The sequence below is a fragment of the Styela clava genome, chromosome 13 (genome assembly GCF_964204865.1).
Source record: "Styela clava chromosome 13, kaStyClav1.hap1.2, whole genome shotgun sequence".
Classification (NCBI taxonomy): Eukaryota; Metazoa; Chordata; class Ascidiacea; order Stolidobranchia; family Styelidae; genus Styela; species Styela clava.
In genome coordinates this window covers 6,079,419-6,100,431 of record NC_135262.1, presented here as the reverse complement: position 1 = coordinate 6,100,431, position 21,013 = coordinate 6,079,419, and the positions used below count along the sequence as shown (strand labels likewise).

Sequence of the window (21,013 nt, the reverse complement as noted above, 5' to 3'; positions counted from 1 at the left end):
GTGAACAAAATAAGATATCTATAATGATTCTGGAAATTATTCAATAGCACCATTTTACACATTTATGCGAACAAAAAAGAATTTTTCCAATACTGAACAATTTCAACATTACTAGTTAATAGTAATACAATAAAAAAAAGATTTGTTGGTTTAGAAATTAAATTAGGCCAACATAATAACTTATTAGGCAAGATTCTTGAAACACACATTTCTGTGATTTTTTTTCTATATAAGACTTCTTCAGGTAAAATGGTTTTTCTTAGAGTTTTTTAAAAATGCTCACGTTGAAGGTAGCTAGTATTATCAACATAATCTCAAAAAAGCACTAAATGACAATCAATTTCTTTTACCAGCTTTTATAAAAGATAGTTGTACGGGAGAATACCATATATATATATATATACTTAAAAAATAACAATTACAAACTGTTTAAATAATTTAAAAGATGTTTTAATTTGATTTTAAGAGTAAAATGGTATAGTTTTTCAAATCAAGAAAAAATTCCTTCAACGTAATTTAAACGTATCTAATATATAAACTTTTCAGCGAAAACTTATTTTATTGACTAAAAAATGGGACAACTTTCAGTTTTATATTTCTAAACCGATCAAGTTCTGGAACGCGCCTTTAAATACGAATTGCAAAGGATATATATATTCAATGATGGGTAATAGTTCCCAATTGAATGTCGAGATCCCCGAGGAGTTTGGAGCTTTAGGCTTCACCCTGTCATAAGTAAATTTAGCTTTATATTGCTGGTATCAGTAACTGCGAGAGTAGGTATCGTCGGTACGGTACAGATCTGACTAAAATGGTATGCATCAGTAGTAGATGACTGAAAATGTAGGTGTCATAAGCAATATGCCGCACAAAAAAGGCAAATTTGGGTTATAATATATTCATGTGAAATTCTTATGATTTCATCTTCGATTCTGTCTAAATTATCCATTTTCATATTATCTCAGTACTAACGACCTCACTATTTCTAACTTTATATAGAGATTTTTTTTCTTAGTCAGCGCAATGTAAATAAATAAAAATGTGTGCGTTGTTTAAAACATGCTTTACACCTTTGCGTAAATGCCACTTCGCATGACGACTTAACTAAGACAGTAATATCCATAGAATTTCCTATGCGGGTCCCAACTTTTTTTCAAGAGGTTTAATTATTAAGTCAATCAAGTTAAAGCGTGTTTATTCAGAGCACGGGGAGACGACTAATATCTTTTATTGAGCACACATCCCATACATATATATTATCAAGTTTTTTCAGGGGTTCGACGAAAATCCTCTCGAATATTTTACGCCATGAAGTCTTTCCATTACCCAGCCTTTTACTTATGTAAAAGTTGCAATATTTCGCCACATATATCCAAACTTACACAGTTAGCTCATAACTATGTATAGTTTCGTACAGATATAAGTTTTATTGGAACTGTCATTTATCCAAACAAAAAAACAATACTAAAACTGGACAAATTAATTTATTAGTTAATATTAATACAATATAGAAAACGCTTGTTGTTTTGAAAATTATATTAGGCCAACATAATAATTTATTTAGCAAGATTATAGAAATACTATTTTCTATAACACATTTCTGTGATTTTTTTTTATATATGACTTCTTCATATAATTAAAATTGTTTTTCCTAAAGTTTTTTAAAATGCTCAAGTTGAAGGTAACCAGTATTATCAACATAATATCATTCAGGCACTAAATGACAATCAATTTCTTAGAAATAATCAAAGAAGCTAAACGAATGATGAAGGGACTAAAATAATGCCCAAACGAAAATCTTATTGTTATTCTTGAATCACACACTACAATCCAATTAGTAGATGTAACCTTTTTATTTTTTTGAAAAAATGTTCTTTGTTACTTTATGTAATCTGAACTTGAATGTGTATTCCGTGAACAAATACCGACAGCTCCTTTAAAACCAGTATTTTTAGAATTTATCCCGGCTAATTATTCAATAGAATGTTTTATATTTCTCCAAACAGGTTTCATATTAATTTTATAAAAGATAGTTGTATGTAAGAATACCAAATATTTATTCAAAATACAACCTGTTTAAATAAGTTAAAAGGTGTTTTAATATTTTTTCCGAGTAAAATGGTATAGTTTTTCAAATTTAGAGAAATTTCCTATATTCAACCGCGCTTAATATATAAATCTTTTCAGCGAAAACATATTTAACTGACTAAAAAAATGGAGCAGCTTTCAGCTTTCAATTTTTTCAACTGGTTAAATCCTGGTACACTGTAAAAAATATTAAGGGCGATTTACAACCAAACGCGCGGCAGCAGCGATGCCATGCACTTCGTTGTAAACACCATATACAACTTCAGATGTATTGGATCGTTGCAAGCGCTTGTAATTTTACAACCAAATGTATGTACTAGGCAAAAGCAGTGGGTTGGATGTCTCAGATTTTTACAGCCATAGCGATGCTAACCTTAACTACAAGAAGAAAAGTTGTAAAACTAAACAACATCCGCAAAGTAACTCGATTAACCCTCATGCCACCACCTGAAGAAATGAAATACAATTAAAAAGAAATCACTTTTAATAAAATATGTGACCAAATATCAGCAACGAAATAGTATCAAATACACTCGAGAAGTGATTGTCTCCGCCAGAAAAATAGTTCATTTCATCTCTCTCTTAAAATAGATGGAAACCATCCAATAGATTCAACATTGCAGTGGCCCCTGTCACTTTTTTCTGCACTTTTTGATTTCATTGGCTGTTTATCTTGGCAATTCGTCTGAAAAAAAAATGGCATAGCTGGTATAAAATGCAAACAAGTAGTTGAGTGAGGAGTCAACATATTTACATATGTTATAAAACTTGATCTGCTGGGGTAAAATGATTCAATTAGCAAAGTGGTAGATTCATATTATATTCAATGCTCAGAAGAAGTTAAATTTATTATAGATCCTTTCTGAATCTCGCAATCATATCATTATCTCTCCAAACAATGAAAATTGTTATATAAAAAGACAAAAAACTATGTTTGAATTTATTTTCCTATTTATTGCACAAAAATCAACTTAGTGCAAGGAGGCTCACTATATACAGTAATATGATGCTCATATTTATAAGCAAGGCTTTGATTTATTAAACAGTTAAGTCCATACCATTGCCATCGAAAAAAGTAACACCAATAGGCTACCAGTTCCTCACCTTTCCAGAAATTCGTTTGTAGTGCTGATACAATAACAGACTTGATAAGGCCCTAATGCGAATGCCCCAGAGGTAAAATGGCAGGATATGTTTTTCCACTTCCGAACTGAAAAGAATCAGCAGATTGAAGATGTATGAAAATGATATAGGCATGAAAAGTTCATGACTGTCTACTGCAGTAGCTAATCTTGCAGTTTCACTAGAGATGGCTTTCCAGATGCATTTTATTTTAGATTAGTCTAGTCCAAATCTCGAATCAGTCATTTCAAATCGCAGGGTAACTGAAATTACAATTTTACCTGTCTGCTAGTAGGCTATTATAAATCCTTTTCTGCTTTTAAGGGATTAGGCTAACATTATCGGAATTGTCTGAAATTTCACTTTTGGAAAATACGAAAAATCAGAGACCTTTCTGCATTGGTGTAAACTACCTCGGTTTACTGGTTTAGAACCCCAATAAATAGAATACCGGTAACAAAGAATAAACATAAGCAATTAAAAGTAAAATAACAGAATATGGTACGGTAGGCCTACAATAGCTCATTGTCTAAATGCAGAGATGGGATATCTAGTACGGCAATGCTGTAGTTAACAGACCAATCCAATTAATGCAAAATTGATTAATAATGATAGATGTGGCATAAATTAACTCACCTTGCAAAACCTGAAGATCTACCGGTAGTCTACAGCACCAGTAGTCCAGAGTTTACAACCTAGGTAACGGTATTTCTCTCTCCAAACTTTCTGTTTTACAACCTGCGGGCACCATAGTGTAAAATATACAGGTTCACACTTTCAAACTAGGCTACTTCAATTATTTTGAGAGTCGCCGCACCGCACTAAACAGCCATTTTGGCGGGAAAGTACGTCAGGCTTTGGCGGAGTCAGAAAATTCCCAAATTCAAATCCGTTGCGATCTGAGATATTTCTAAAACTTAGGAGCATTAAGCAAATAGTTAAATTAAGAAAATATGTCACTCAATTCAAAATTATATTAACCGAAACATTTGCATATACTTTGGTCCGATAAAAGATATAGCGATACAGCGTAAAACTACTAGATTCACCAGTAGTTGGAGTCGTGACTGCAAGTAACCTGTCCGTTTGAGAATGAGTGCTGTCAGTTTAATCACCACTTTACATGATAAAATAAAATATCCTTCCACTCGATATAATATTAAGTGCAATATTAAGATTTTTTTATCGTAAGCTATAAATTCTATGTCGCGATGACATACAAAGCCGCAAGTTTACGTAGCATTGTATGACTTGAGCCTTATGACGCGAAAACAAATTCGTATCAGTTTGGGACCAAATTCGTCGCACCAATGCATTTTTCATTGACATGCATTTTGCTGATAATATGTGGAAGACTGTCTTCTGAACTCTATGCTTTTGATCACTACCAAGTGGACTTATTTTAACATAACCGCGAGATAGTTGTTTTCAGTACAGCCGTTTTTATATGTTACGTATAATTCATTGTATATTTAACAACCGTATGTTTGTTTTATGATTATGCAACAGTATATGTAATTTTACATTGTACAAGCGGTGAAATTACAACACGATGATGTAAAAATACGTATAAATAGTTGCTCGTCCAAAATACTGCCAAACGGTCGTATTTTTTTACAAAGAAATGGCTGTAAAATTACAAAATTTTTTACAGTGTACGCGCCTTCAAAAACGAACCAAAAATGATATATACTCGATGATGAATGATAGTTCACAATCGAATGTCGAGATCTCCCAGGAGTTAGAGGCTCTAGGCTTCAGCCTGTCTAAGGTAAATTCAGCTTTGTATTGCTTGTATTAGTAACTTAATAAAGGGTGGATAACGCCGGTATAATTTGTAAAAAGTCAGGGACCTCCATGAGTATGTGCACCAAGATGGCGCACAACCTGAACATAGTATGTGTGTACCGGTTAGGATTCAGGCTGTGCGACATCCTGGTGCGCATACTTCTAGAGCAGTGGTCGGCAACCACCGGGCCGCGGCCCATCGCCGGTCCGCGGAAAGATTACTACCGGTCCACAGAAAGGTGACATAAAAACGGACAAGGACCTAATAACACCTCTACAATCTGACCACATACCCTACGACTAAAAAACAGCATCAGACAAACACTACGCATTAGTTATTGCTAAACGAACATCTCGCAATACCCAGATATAGATACAAAAGCTGTACAGGCATTGTTAGCTTTCACAACATCGTATTTATTTAAGGCCGGGTTTTCAATTGGAAAATTAAAAATTGGGAACTGTCCATTGCCAGCAGACAAATGTAGATCTCGCATTGTTTTTGAATATATTGTCAACGTAAATTTTCAAACGCGCGCATTTTTTTGCATAAGCTTATATAGTTCATTTGTATAAAAGTGGTCCGCCAAAATTTTGATCAGGATTTATCGGTCCGTCACTTAGAAAAGTTTGCCGACCACTGTTCTAGAGCACCAAAGTCAGAGTATAATATGGCTCTGACTAAAATAGTATGCATCAGTAGTAGATGACTGAAAATGTAGGTATCAATAGAAATATGTCGCACAAAAAAATGGAAAATTGGGTTACAAAACATTCACGCGACTACGTATTCTTATAATTTCCTCGTCAATTCATTTGAATTATCCATTTTCATATTATCTCAGTACTAACGACCCCACTATTTCTAACTTTATATAGAGATTCTTTTTCTTACTCAGCGCAATGTAAATAAATAAAAATGTGTGCGTTGTTAAAAACATGCTTTACACCTTTGCGTAAATGCCACTTCGCATGACAACTCAACTAAGACAGTAAAACCTGTAGGATTTCCTGGGCGGTCCTCAACTTGATTACAGACTCAACTGTTATGTGTACTCACATTGTATCTATTCACATTTCAAATGTTGATCGATAAAAAACACACGGACTGTGGTTTAATTATTAAGCATATTAAAGCGTGTTTATTCAGAGCACGGAGAGTCGACTATTATCCTTCATTCAGCACACATCCCATACATATTAAGTTACCAACTATGAATCATTGAAGTACCAATTCGTGCCGCATCAAAATGGTTAGAAACTGGCAACAAGGATTGTTTGTTTCATTTATCAGTCGTCATATTTATTACTCATGTACAAATAGTTTTACTCGACTTGACACAATTATTTTATTCTATCTATTCGACCTTCAAGAATAAATGGATGAGTTTTTAAATTAGTTTTCGCCAGACTAACGAAAATGTTTCTTTCTTCATTTATATTAATCACCCCCTATTTTTTACATTTCCAATTTTCGACGTCATCAATTCTAATGCTGTCGGAATAGTGTTCCCATCAAATTTATATACTCTATTCCTATTTACTCTGACCAAACAAAATACCGTAGAAGTGTTTCTATTTTGGAATCAGCGTCAAAGAATCATCGGTAACTCATTGGAGCCCTCGTGTTTGGCGTTAAACGTAAAATAAAATGCGCAACGTGGCAATAATAGCAATGTTACACCCTGGCAATCGAATGTCAGATTGCCATAGGGAATTAGCATCAAAGAAAACTATTTATGTAGCGCCGTTTAATGCATCTGCGTGCATGCCATGCATATATTTATTTCTTCGTAATAATGCGGTACGAATTGGTAATTTAATGATTCGTAATAATAAAACCGAATTGAAATTTTAAATGTGATCACATACAGAGGCGGTTCACATAACAGTTTAGTCCTAAAACAAGTTGGATTCCCTGCGGATGATTTTGTCATATTCAAGTCAGTCGTCTTGTCAAATCCGGCGATGCGACTCGAACGTTATATGGAATTTACGTAACAACGTTAAGCGTCGTGATTTAAGAGTCTTGCTGCACGCTGACACACTCAGTCAGAATAGTTATCTTTACTATTGCTACAGCATCCTTGCATTATATACATACGGATCCACCGCCACAAAAGCATAGAAGAAAGATAAGTAATTAGTCCCGCAAAAACTAAATCATTAGTGCAAAGTAAAGCTTGTTTGTACTCCCACATTTTTTCTCTCTTACAGGGTGCTTTTGCAACTTCTGTCATTTTCAAATTTATAACAGAAACTTTAATGTTAAATGCTTTTTGCTTGAGTGACAAATAAAATAACTCTAACTCTGCAAATCTCTGGAATTAGAAACATATATATACTTCGTGGTTTGTGTATCAACTTTTCAACTCAATAATATATATTATCCGCTTTCGTTCTTCAAGGTATTGTGCGCATACTCAATAGTAAAGGTATTTTTTAATTGTTTCGATATTCCAATGTAAGTTTGCAGTTTTATTGCATTCAATAATTTCAATACAAATTGCATTTGAGATATCTTACTGTCTTCACCTCGACTCAACCACTTCAATTTTTTTACTCATTGTTTCTAAACTTGAGTACGCAGGAATAAATATACATGGTCGATACGTAGATGCATTAGAAATGAATACATGAAAAATTTTCTTTGATGCTTAATTCAGTTTTTCACTCTAATCATCAATGCAAGGATGCAAAATTGCAATCATTTCCATGTTTCACCGTCATTTTGGATTTGACGGCAGACATGAGGACTGCAATGAGTTACAGAAGATTCTTTGACTCTGATCAGAAAACAGTAAAAACACTTCTACGATTTTGTTTGGTCAGAGTTAATATGAATAGAGTATATAAAAATTGATTGATTCAAAAATTGGAAATGTGAAAAAAAGAAGCAAGGAACGTTTCCGTTTGTCTGGAGATATACAATTTGAAACTCTTTTATTGGTTTTTGATGGAAACATAGCTCGAATATATAAAAGTGTCATTTTGGCGACTGATAAATGAATCCAACAATCCTCATTGCGAGTTTTCTAACAACTTTAATACGGCACGAATTGGTGTTTCAATGGTCTGTGTTTGGTAACTTGATAATATATATGAAGTGTGTGCTGAACGGAAGATAATAGTCGCCTCTCCGTGCTCTGAGTAAACACAATTTTTATTAGGCTTAATAATTAAACCACAGTCCGTGCGTTTTATTGGTCAGCATATAAGATGTGAATGGATACAATGACAGTACACATAGCAGTTGAGTCTGAAAACAAGCTGGGACAGTAAATTCTAGAGATATTACTGTCCTATTCAAGTGGATGTTTATATTTCTTAATCAGGCATATTTTTATTTATTTATATTGTGCTGACTAAGAAAAAAAACTCGAGGAAATTATAAGAATACGTTGAGTTTCACTTACTTGTATTGTAACCCGAATTTGCCTTGATTGTGCGCCAGATTGCTGTTGACACCTAAATTTTTAAGTCATCTACTACCAGTATGTTCCCCAGCTTTTCTCTTTAGGGGGGGTGTTTCAAAATTTAGAGGGTGGTAAATAATTTGCTATTAGAGATAAAACTAGGCTATTTGTATTCTTAAAAAAATGGTATGTATTTAAGAAACGATGTACATGGGGCCCCCCAAGTTGATTGACGGCGAGCCCAAATCCACAGCAGAATGAAATTGTAGGGCCAGAAAAGGGGAGCGAGGAAAAGTGCGGCACGACACGGCTGAGAAAATTTTGAGAAATAGGCACCAAAATAGACTCTAAGCTTGATTTTAGATACACCTAGCATCACAGTTTGTTATGTAATAAAATCAATAATTATAATATTTAGCTGATAGAATTCTCGGGGAATAGATAACAAGCACGGCTTTCAACAGTAAATATATACTACTACGTTTCAACAAGTAATTTGCAACTGATAGTGACTAATGAAGTTACTTGCTCATCCGGCATTGTATGAATGGCTACTTATGGCTTGTTTTGTTACATATTTCTAATTTTTCTAACATGTTTGTTTGACTTTTGTATGAATTAAATTTTGAAATACGCTCGTCAACTGATCATAATGTTGCATAATGTTGTATTCTTTCAGAACTGAAATATTTTGTAAGAAGACAAATCGCTGAAGTTTGATTCTTTTCAATAAAGAAATAAAAACGCTGTCATTCATCTAAAAAACATCTGTTTTCAGTGCCTAGTTTTCGTTTTGTGACATCTTTAAGCTTTCTTAATATATGGCTGATATCTAAAATACTGCAGTGTGTAATCATAATACCCATACCTATACATAAGATACCGGAATAATTCAATTGATACGAAATAAACGTGCTTAAACTGTGATAATGATGTAACAATAGACGGTATCTAAAACTCAAAAGGTACCACATGAAGGGTTAAACTATTTCACTCAAGTTCGGCGGGTCATTTTAAATCGTCACGCGGGCCGTAATTGGCCCGCAGACTGCGGTTTAGAACCCCTCAGTGTGGAATCGCACCTCAAAATTAGGGGGGGTGTTTGAAATTTTAGGGGGGGGGGTGTTCACCCCCTATAGGGGGGGTGTAGGGAAATCACTGTCTACTACTGATGTATCTAAAAGCGCGTTTCAGGATTTAAACGGCATAGAAATTTTAAAACTGAAAGCTGTTTCATTTTTAGTCAGTTAAATATGTTTTCGCTGGAAAGGTTTAAATGATAAATGCGGTTAAATATATGAATTTTCACTATATTTGAAAAACTACACGATTTTACTCTCAAAATCAAATTAAAACACCTTTTAAATTATTTAAACAGTTTGTAATTATTATATTTCATATATATTTTGTATTCTTCTGTACAGCTATCTTTTATAAAATTAATATTGGTAAGTAACCGAAAGGTAAAAATATAGAACATTCTATTGAATAATTAGCTGGGGAAAATCTTAAAAATACGGTTTTGATGGGCTGTCGGTATTTGTTCACGGCATACAATCTAAGTTTGAAGTAGTCTACACAAAGTAACAAAAAACACTTTTTTTTAAATACTAAAGAGACTACATCTAGTAATTAGATTGTAGTAATTCAAGAATAACAATGAGATTTTCGTTTGGGTATAATTTTGGTTTCTTCATAGTTCTTTTAGCTTTGTTGGTTATTCTAAGAAATTGATTGTCATTTAATGAGATGATGTTGATTATACTGGTTACCTTCAACTTGAGCATTTTTTAAAAAAACTGCAAGAAAAACAATTTTAAATGAAAAAGTCTTATATAAAAAAAATCACAGAAACGTGTTATAGAAAATAGTTCTTCAAGAATCTTGCCTAATAAATTATTATGTTGACCTAATATAATTTTCAAAGCAACAAGTCTTTTCTTTGTTGTATTACTATTTAACTATTTAACACATTTATGTTCAGTATTGCAATTATTCTTATTTCAATAGATCTTTTTGTTACCTTTTTTTGATTATTTGTGTCGATATAATATTTCATGCTTGACGGAAATAAAATATCTGAATCTTATTAGTATTTTTTGTTTGTTTGCATAAATGTGTAAAATAGTGCTATTCAATAATTTTTATATAATATTTTTTTGTTCACCTCACATAAATTACATTGCAATTCCCCAACCCCATTACTATACACTTTAAATTGGAAATAGCTTACCTATTGCTTTCTAACGTCCAAATCTGTCTCTGCAGTGATACCTGTATACCTGGTTATTCAATGATACCTACGGTATATTTCCAGTCAGGTCCGTACACGACCAACAGGCGTTCTAATTCGACTATGCTATCCGTGATTAGCACAACTACTTTTCAAGATACATGCACAAAAAAAAACAGAAAAAGACGTCATTGTCAAGTAGCTCAGACCAGGGTTGCACAACTCAATTGAGGATAAGTGTCTATAGGTTTTCGAAATAATCTTGTAACACGTCGCGTTTGAATATTTGTTGGTATTGTGAGCAGCAAACTTCTGTGAAACGGTTCCATTACATTTGAACCCACGTACATTTGAACCCATGACAATTGCACCTGTATGCTATTGCACCTATGGAATTTTTTTTTGTTTTTCGGATAGTTGAACCCATACTAACCCTAACCCATGGGTTTTAACACCCGCATATAGATTGAACCCGTGGATATGCACATGGGTTCAAATGTACGTGGGTTCAATTGTACGGTCACCCTGTGAAACACATAATATCGCATACCTATCAACTGAAAACTTAATATCATGAAAAACTACGGATTTGAAGAGTTTTATAATTAACCAAATTGGAATGTTGGGCTGCAGAGGGTAAATATCGATCACTTAATCTAAATGTTTTATTTGTTAACGAGGATTTAGTGACGCTAGTCCGAAAACAGCAACACTTCTACGATTTTGTTTGGTCAGAGTAAATAGGAATAGATTAAATAAATTTGATAGTAACACTTTTCCGACGGCATTAGGATTGATGACGTCAAAAATAGCAAATGTAGAACATATGTGCTGAATAATATAAATGAAGTAAGGAACGTTCTCGTTCGTCTGGAAATATGCAATTTGAATCTCTTTTATATATTTTTAATGGAAACATAGCTCGAATATAAAAAGTGTCGATTCGACGACTGATAAATGAATTCAACAATCCTCATTGTGAGTTTTCTAACAACTTTAACTCGGCACGAATTGGTGTTTCAATGGTCCGTATTTGGTAACTTGATAATATATATAGGATGTGTGCTGAATGGAAGATAACAGTCGCCTTCCCGTGCTCTGAATAAACACGATTTTTATTAAGCTTAATAATTAAACCACAGTCTGTGCGTTTTTATTGGTCAGCATTTGAAATGTGAATGGATACAATGACAGTGCACATAACGGTTGAGTCTAACACAATCTGGGACAAGAGATCCTGAGGATATTACTATCTTATTTAAGTGGATGTATATATAGCATATGAGCAAAAGTGTAAAGCATGTTCTTAATCAGGCGCATATTTTTTTTTTTATTCATATTGTGCTGACTATGAAAAACGATCTCCATAAGAAGTTAGAAATAAATAGTGAGGTCGTTAGAAGTCACGTAATATAAAAATGGATAATTTAGACAGAATCGACAAGGAAATTATAAGAATACGTTGAGTTTAACATGAGTGTATTGTTACCCATATTTGCCTTTTTTGTGTGACAAATTGCTATTTATAACTACATTTTCAGTCATCTACTACTGATGCATACCATTTTAGTCAGATATCGTATCGTACCGACTCTTTTTGTCACTAATACCCGCAATACAAAGCTGAATTTACCTATGGCAGGGTGAAGCCCAGCCCTACAGCCTCAAACTCGGGGATCTCGACATTTAATTTTGAACTATCATTCATCATTGAATATATCACTTTCAATTCGTATTTGGAAGCGCGTTTCAGGATTTAGCCGTTTTAGAAATTATAAAACTGAAAGTTGTTTCATTTTTTCAGCAAAATGAGTTTTTTTTCTGAAAAGGTTTTTATATTTATATGCTGTAAATATAAGAATTTTCTCTAAATTAGAAAACAATACCATTTTACTCTCAATAAAATTTAAACACCTTATAAAATATTTTAAACTGTCTGTACTCCAATTGTATCTTCTTTTTTTTTGTATAAAAGTTGAGAAAACTATAATAGCTCCATTAATTTGTCCAAGCAACAATGAATCCAAGAATTTTATTTTTTAGTAATCGAAGACTTTGCGTGAACCTGTTATTTTGATGAATGGAATATTATATTTATTTATCAGTGTACATGATTAATACAATTTTTAGAAATTTTCAATAAATTAGTTGAGTACAAACAAAATGTTGCTTATTATTAGCTATTTATTGTGTTACTGCGCTGTGACAACAACAAGTAATGGTATAGAATTAAATAGGTAAAAATATAGAACATTATCTTGAAAACCAACTGAATATAAAAATGAATCTGGTTTTAAGGGGTTTATTGGTATTTGGTGTGTGGCTTAGTTTGGCATTAAATGGATTTTCCATTATTCTTTTAGCTTTTGCAAATTTGTTTTTAATTTAATGTCGAATGTTAATAATGATGGTTAAAATTATGAGGGAAACAATTCTCATATAATTAAAGCAACAAATATTTTATTCATTTTATTTATCATCAGACCTCATAATACATGTTAGGCATTTTTAGGATGAAAATCGTTCAATTAATTCAAATTAGCAAAGTTTGTTTTTTAGGTAAGGGGTAGAGTTATTCAAATATAGACAAATTCATTTATTCAGCCGTATTGAAATTTCCCACTTTTTAAACGGTAAATATATGGGACAAGAATTATTAACCCATTGGAAATATTGAACAAATATCGATTTTTATGAAATTTTACTTTTTTTTTTGGTTCTCCTGAAGTATGCGCACCAAGATGTCGCATAACCTGAACCCTAACCTGGTACACAACCTGAGTTAAGGTTGTGCGCCATCTTGATGCGCATACTTCAGACGGTCCCTTTTTTGGAACAAGCCTAATTAAAAATGACTTGAAAATGAATTATAGTTCAAAATGAAAGTCAAGATCCCTGAGGACCCCTAGGCTTCAACTTACCTTGCCTAATGGTAGATCCGGCTCTGCATCTGAGGCACGTGCTTCAATAGTTTATGTTTCTTGGGAAAAAAATATTTTCCAAGAAATATTCATTAAAAATAATTGAATCTGGCTAAATATAGATAATATACATTTTATACGAAGGATCATGAATAAAACCAGCAATTCTTGATCATAGTTTCGTAACAATTCCGGTGCGGTACGAGTTGGTATTTCAATGATTCGTATTTAGGATCCTGATAATATTTATCATGAAATATAGAAGAAATACCAATAACAAAAACTATAACAATTTAACATAAAGATTTATAGGTCCATTTCGTACCCAACAAGTCGATGCTTGCGGGACACACCCATAACTTAATAGATGTCATGTTGATGCCGAAGTATATGTTACAAATACTTCTTTAAATCAAATTTTGTTTAGTTGCAGTAATCAAAAATTAGTCCAGGAAAAGTGGCGATAGACTAGGCTAAAATTAGCAATCAGTAGCTGTTAGCGGCACCTGGTTGTATCTTTTAATAAAAAGGATGTGCCAACTCTTCAAAACAAACTTCAAACGCAAAATAAGCATCCAAAATTGTGCCATGGTGAAGTATCGAGAGAATTTTTGGGGGGGGCAAGGGTTGGGGAAAACGTCCATTACATCGAATACTCAACATGTGTGCTTATTTATGATTTGTTTGGAAATTCTAATTTATGTTTGTATATTTATATTTTGTTGCATTAGTTCCAATATATATTGCATTTGATATACCCTATCTGCCATCATCTTTCCTCATCTCTATCAATTATATCGTTATCGAAATATCGGAGACATTTTTATCATATTCAGTTTGCTCAGAGTAAATTGGGTAAATAATAAGAGTAATAATATTGTGATTGAAATAAAATTCTTTGAAAAAAAGGAAAGTAAATAAACTTGGTGATTTAGAGACGACTGTTATTGTCGAACGTAACCGGTTGGTTTCGAGATAACGACAATCATGCTGTTCAATACAAGTAGATTTAAATAAACATTAATATTATAACGAATGATAAGTAAAACCAACAATCCTTCTTGCTAGTAGAGGCGTGATAAACTTTCATGTTGTCCGGGACGAGTTTCTGATAATGATGTCCCTTATAACTAACTTTAAAAATAATTCGCTTGCGAGTTTCACTCGTTACCAATTACATAAAATCTACGATTGGCCATGTGGGCTTGTACAAAACCTATTTATAAGGTTAATTGCACATTCTCGTGAGCTGAGTAAAATAATTCATTCCGTTTGAATCTAATACCTAAACCGATTCCCGAAGATATATATATATATATGTGTGTGTTTTTATGAGAGGAAGGACTTGAAGAATTTGTAAAATAGTCGATCCAGTGTTAGTATAAGAGCAAATAAAATAGTTTATGTGCCCAACCCGTGAGGCCCATCTGTGGCCCACGAGAAGATTTTCCTTCGACCTTCAACTAGCTGTAGGCTACAATAGTTAAATTTGCAACTTTTTTCCGAGTAGGTCGAGATGTTGTTCAGATAAAGTAATCTTGTGTAGTCTACAATTGTGATGTGATATTACGCTACAACCACGCGGCCGAACCATATTGCTGCTTCGCTATTGTGGAATTCATGTATGAAATGTTAATATAATTTGAAACAAGTAGCAGGAACGAAAACTTGACAAACCAACTACACAATATCAAAAATGCCTGACGATATTTAAACGTGAGGGTATGACAATCGAAAACAGGTTTACAACTAGAAAACTTTTATGTTTTCTGTATCTTATTCATTTCCCACATTTGTTATATTTCACAAAAACTATAATTTATGGTGTGCAATCTATATGTTAAATCAACGTGCGGCCTGCGGCACAACTGAATTATAATATGCGGCCCCATGTGATTGATAATGAATACTAGGACTGCGACAAGGTGAATCGACAGTTTCAACGATTTTCTCAGTTAATAATTATTAAGTTTGTCGAGTATAAAATATATACCATATATAACCTGGCCCCATGCCATTACACAACACGACAAATGAACTTAGAAAAGAAAACGTTCGACTTATTATGTCATAATCGCATGCTTAACAATACTCGATAGCAGCTGAATATATAACATCGCCATATGTTAAATATAAGACAATAACAACTAGGCTACACGCTTTGTTTCTCAGTTGGTAAGAAATTTGACAAACTATCATACATAACAATACAGTTATTGAAAAAATTGTCGAAATGCGATATTTGATCAAATTGGCCAATTTGTTCTTGTAGTGTTTGGGACGATGCAGTTCAGTGAGTCACGTTTGTTGGACTGAACATTTCGAACCAAGCACACGCATAAGCAAGCATAGTTGTACTGTATATATAATTATTGAACGTTGATGACCAGATTCGGGGACGTTGGACAGGTATGGAGGCCAAATCTGGTTTGTCATGGTAAGTAAAATCCAGCGGCCAGTTATATTTTTAAGCAGACGAACCGAGGGTGCCGTTACGTCATATGTCCTACCCAAATACAGTCTGAGGTTTACCGCTTTCTTGTCCCTCGCCTGTTCCAGTCTCATCTTTATCATTTTTACTGAAAGATGATGAAAAAGAATTCCAAATATGATATATTCTTAGAAGATTTACATTAAGTGTATAAAAATATAGCATGACATGTTTTATTCAACCTTTTGTCCTTTAATATGTTGTAGTTGTAATGTTCAATTATATATTATGTTAGTCATTCCGAGGATATTTACAAATAACCCGTTTAAATTCAACTGTTTAGTTGAATATATATCGGGTATATAAATAGGTGATATTCATCTGAGGAGAAAATGCGGCGGTAGACCTCACGCTATCGTTATGTAGATAAACTCGTACTTCGTTCCGGTGTTCGCCATCTCGGTTCACATACTTCGGGAGTACCTAGTTGCTGCGTTTGATGATTTATTTAATAATACAAACATTTAACTCTTACTTGATCATTAAGTCATTCATTCTTATATATATATGAACGTGTATAATTTGTTTATTTGGGGCATCAATAACAGAAACTGGCCCTATGCAGCGGAGAAGTTGGGCACTCTCCTGGTTACAACCACGCTTCAGATTAAAGTTGTTTTTATTATTTCTTATGTTGTTGGTTTTCTGGTCTTTGAACGATTTATGCTTGATATATGCTGCTGGCATGAATTGATCATTTATGTTTTATTTAGTCGTATTAATAATATATTAGATGTATAAACAAATTTTTAATTTAAGAACACCTTTGACTATATGCTGTTTCGTCATACTGACGTTAGTTTTCGTCACGTATTACAATTCAACGTTCTCGAGTGAATTCAAATCAGAATGTTGTCGGGATTTTACCAGCGAATGTTGGGCTTGTCAAAGAGGGGAGACTTTGGATGAATTCTGTGCCGGTAGTCCTGGAAAGTTTGGTTGTCCTGAGCTGTTATCAGATCAATGCTGTAGTGAACAAACAAAAAAATGTCTTGCTTGTATGACTCATATGACAACAGAAGAATTTTGTAAAATTAATTCCGGACATTACCAATGCATCACAACAATGCAAAGCCCTGATTGCTGTGATGATATCACAAAAGAATGCTTATCATGCATCAGCCAAGTATCTGTGGATGCATTTTGCAAACGGCACCCCGGAAAGTTTGGTTGTGTTGCAGATATTATGGTGGGAATCATACTGACACCACAAATTGGATACACAGAATTCACAGCTTCTGTGTGGCAGGAATATCACGGTATTAATGACAGCCAGATTCACTTATTCACTGACTCATCCATAGGTATGGGAAGAGACGATCTAAAAAATATTTACGGTGAAAATGTTCGTGTTATTTCAACCATTGGGAGTTCAACAAGAGATAACAAAATTCAAAACGTATTGGACTATTTTGTTAGTTCGTACTATAGGACATTATTACTTGCAAATGTTGAAACAATATTTTCAAAAAATTGGAAAACTTATATTCAGGATAATATTCACGATAAAACGGATGGATTTTTATCTCTTTATCATTCATCGATTATGCATAATTACACTGTAGATTGCGAAAATATGAGTGGTGACTTGTGCATAGGTGGCGGTAACGACATTGGATTTTATGGAGTTGCCGTAACTCACAAGTTGACAGAAAAGATTTTAAAATCCCAAAATGGACAATTTGTAAATTTCAACTGGAAGAGAGCACTGAATGATGTAAATGCTCGTATCATGTATCCTCCTAAATCATTGAGTATGCAGATCGGACTGACAAATCAAACAGAGGATAAATGCGGACAAAATGAGGTTGCATTCAGGTTTAACCGTTGTGAATTTCCTGATTGGATAAAGAATGGTATCGAATATTACTTCGACAGATGTACCAGCCCAGACGAGAGTTACAATCGATTGGATTCAATGACAGCAATAGAAAAAGAAGGCCGATTTTGGACAAGACCAGCAATATCATATTGTCTCTACGGTAAGAGCAGACGTTATACTCAAATTGCACTTGAAAATGCGCGTAGAGTATTTAGTATTTACCCCGGATGGAAGATATGGATATATACAGACGGTACTGTGCCGGAGCTAGTAATGAAAGAACTTTGTGAATTTGATGTAAGATTCATTGATATGTCTCAGAGCAAAATTCAAAGCAAGATGACCTGGAGATTTTTAGTCGCATCTGAACCTGTTAAAATGTATGCCATACGAGATGTGGATTCTTGGTTGCTTCCTCGAGGAAAGGCAGCTGTAGATGAATGGATATCTTCAGGGCGAAAGTTTCATGTTCTGAGAGATCATCCGAATCATTCCAGGTATCCCATGAGTGGGGGAATGTGGGGAGGACTGCATGATGCTATTCCTAATATGAAGGAAATATTAGAAACAAGAAAAATGGGAGATTCTTATATGACGGACATGAACTTTTTAAATGGTCAAATATGGAGTATTGCGAGTAAGTCTGTGTGGGCTCACGACTCTCACTCATTACACAAATTTGGCGAAGACCATCCATTTCCCACTGAGTTGAAAAGACAAGATTTATTTGTTGGTAAAGTTGTGCTATGGCCTCCCCCTAAGGACTGAGTCAACTCAGTCCACAGTTCCATTTTCGTCGAGTCAGAAACGTACAACTATACAAAAAAGAAAATAAATAATTGATGAAACAAACATAGTATTCTTACTGAAATCCATGATATGTCGGTAAAGACTAACAAGAGTGCAGAGCTCAACTATATGGACACGAATGCCGAATAACTAACCGCAGTGCCGGTATGTAATATTTCTAAATAGTAGTTAATGTAATTTCAATACCGTGTTATTGCTTTGCAGCCCTCAGCGCACAACGTCAAGTAAGCTTTATTTCGCTAGCCCTTATCTATGTTATGAGTCAATCTATATTCGCTTTCCAGTCAGGTGGGGAAGCAACGTATTTTGTTGTATGACGTACCAAGACCTAGTCAACAACGGGATTTTTACCTAGACCTAGTCGATAGCAAGGAATCTCTCCTACACGTTTTAAATGATTAATAATCTGTGTTTCGCAGTTGTTTTGAATAAAAACGTGTTATTTATAAGTAGATGGATATCGGTTTTCATCTTTTGTATATTTGAAAATCTCGTAATTCTCTACTTTGTAATTTTGTTTTTGATAAAAGGAAATATAAGACATCCCCGAAAATAAGCCTTAGTGTTATTTCCCGGAAGAAAATTGAAATAAGACCCAGTCTTATTTTCGGGGAAATACGGTAATAATCATATATATTTTGGTTCACTTACTCATAGAATAGTTCCGATCCTATTATTTGTGTTTATTGTGTATTTACTTGTTCTTATGATAATTTCGACAAACCGCCAACAATAGTCCTTCAATCTTACACATAATAGTGAATATGGGAGGAGCTGACTCCGATGACCGTATATTTTCATTTTTGCAATACTTGTTTCCTGGTTGATGAAACAATAAATAAATCTCCCTATATATAACAGCGCTTAATAATATTTGATTCATTCTGCAACGCAAGCTAGTAAGAAACTATTTGGTGTGGCGCATGTTACTAAGAGCCGCCATAGGGTGGTTCATGTAAGCGCTGGTCGGTTACGGCTTCTTACATCATCAAGTCTCTGCATCTGAAACAAATAACTGGCTAACGAATCCCATACTCGACATGGACTGGTAACCGGACGAGAAGCCGTGGTTCGCCATATGATTAGGGCATTAGGCCGTCTTATATATCGGGTTTCCTCACCACCGGGATAAATATGTTAGCCTACATCATATACATTGGTAACTAATTATATTTCGTACGGCAGTTTCTACAAATGTGACATTTCAAACTTAGATGCAAAGGCCAGCATGCATCAGAGCGATACGTTTGATTTTAAGTGAGTCGCCATTAAACCAGGTGATGATTACCTAACGGGTGCGTTCTCTGCTTTATTTTCCGGTATGCCTATGGATGGAAAGCAAAAATACAAATTTGCTAGTTTTCAATAGGGCTTGGGTTTTGGAAATGAATTCAAAATCTCGGTATCGTGATTTTTCCAAGTTTGAAATCACGGGATGAATAAAATGAAGGTAAAAATTTCAAAAGTACACACGTTTTTGGACACGAAATGGATGGACCTATAGTTTTGCTATTATGTTGTTGTTAATTTTTTTGAAATTTTTTTTTTGTTATGAAAAAGTCGCTTTTCTCATTCATAAATGAACCAATTGTTTTGAGATTTTCAGTGACTGAAGATTGTATTTATTCATTACTAAATTTTCCATAAATCCGATGAGATCTGATATTTCATCGAACATTTCTCCAGTGGCGGCGCGTGGTCATTTTGACAACCGGGGCAAGCTACTGCGGGACCAAGTCACCCCCATCTACGGGGACAGGATGAGCGCTGTAAGTTCTCTCATCATTTTATGAGTATAAAAACCATTCCATCGGTAACAACAAATCGGCAAAAGCGACAATTTTTAACGATAAGAAAGTGTCTTTAAAACCGGTCCAAGTCAAGGGATTAATAAATATAGACATAGTTTATTTTGAAACCACTTTCAAATAGAAAAGGCAATATTTACCCAAAGAAATACAATGACATATTAACAGAAACTTCGGGAAAGCAGACAAAACCTAAAATAAGGTTTAAGACGTTACTATGAAGAAAGGAAAGTTAATGCAAAGATAAGGACATGCGTCGCTCACTCATAGATATATATGCTGCTAGACTTCTACTGCTTGAACATATATGCAACACGCCGCGGTTTCTTGGTTAAATTGGTGTGCATAACAATGTAAAAAATGCGCATGAGGAAAATCTTCTTTTATATAAACTTGAACGCCATGTTTCGACCCACTCATGACTGCCGCGCCGTCATAAGTTTGAGCTATCAATTTTGACTTCGCGTTGTAAGGCTGTAACACTTCTTTCAGTACAGCCGATATCCCGCAAGCC

General features: G+C 34.0%; 1 long non-coding RNA gene across 1 annotated transcript; it reads right to left on the bottom strand.

Moving 5' to 3' along the window:
• Positions 1-2,269: 2,269 nt before the first annotated feature.
• On the bottom strand, positions 2,270-4,015 carry LOC144431188 (uncharacterized). The gene is made up of 3 exons (XR_013479864.1): positions 3,847-4,015; positions 3,193-3,298; positions 2,270-2,773 (listed from the first exon to the last, which is right to left on the bottom strand). It is a non-coding gene; the product is annotated as an uncharacterized LOC144431188 (long non-coding RNA).
• Between the last annotated feature and the right edge of the window lie 16,998 nt (positions 4,016-21,013).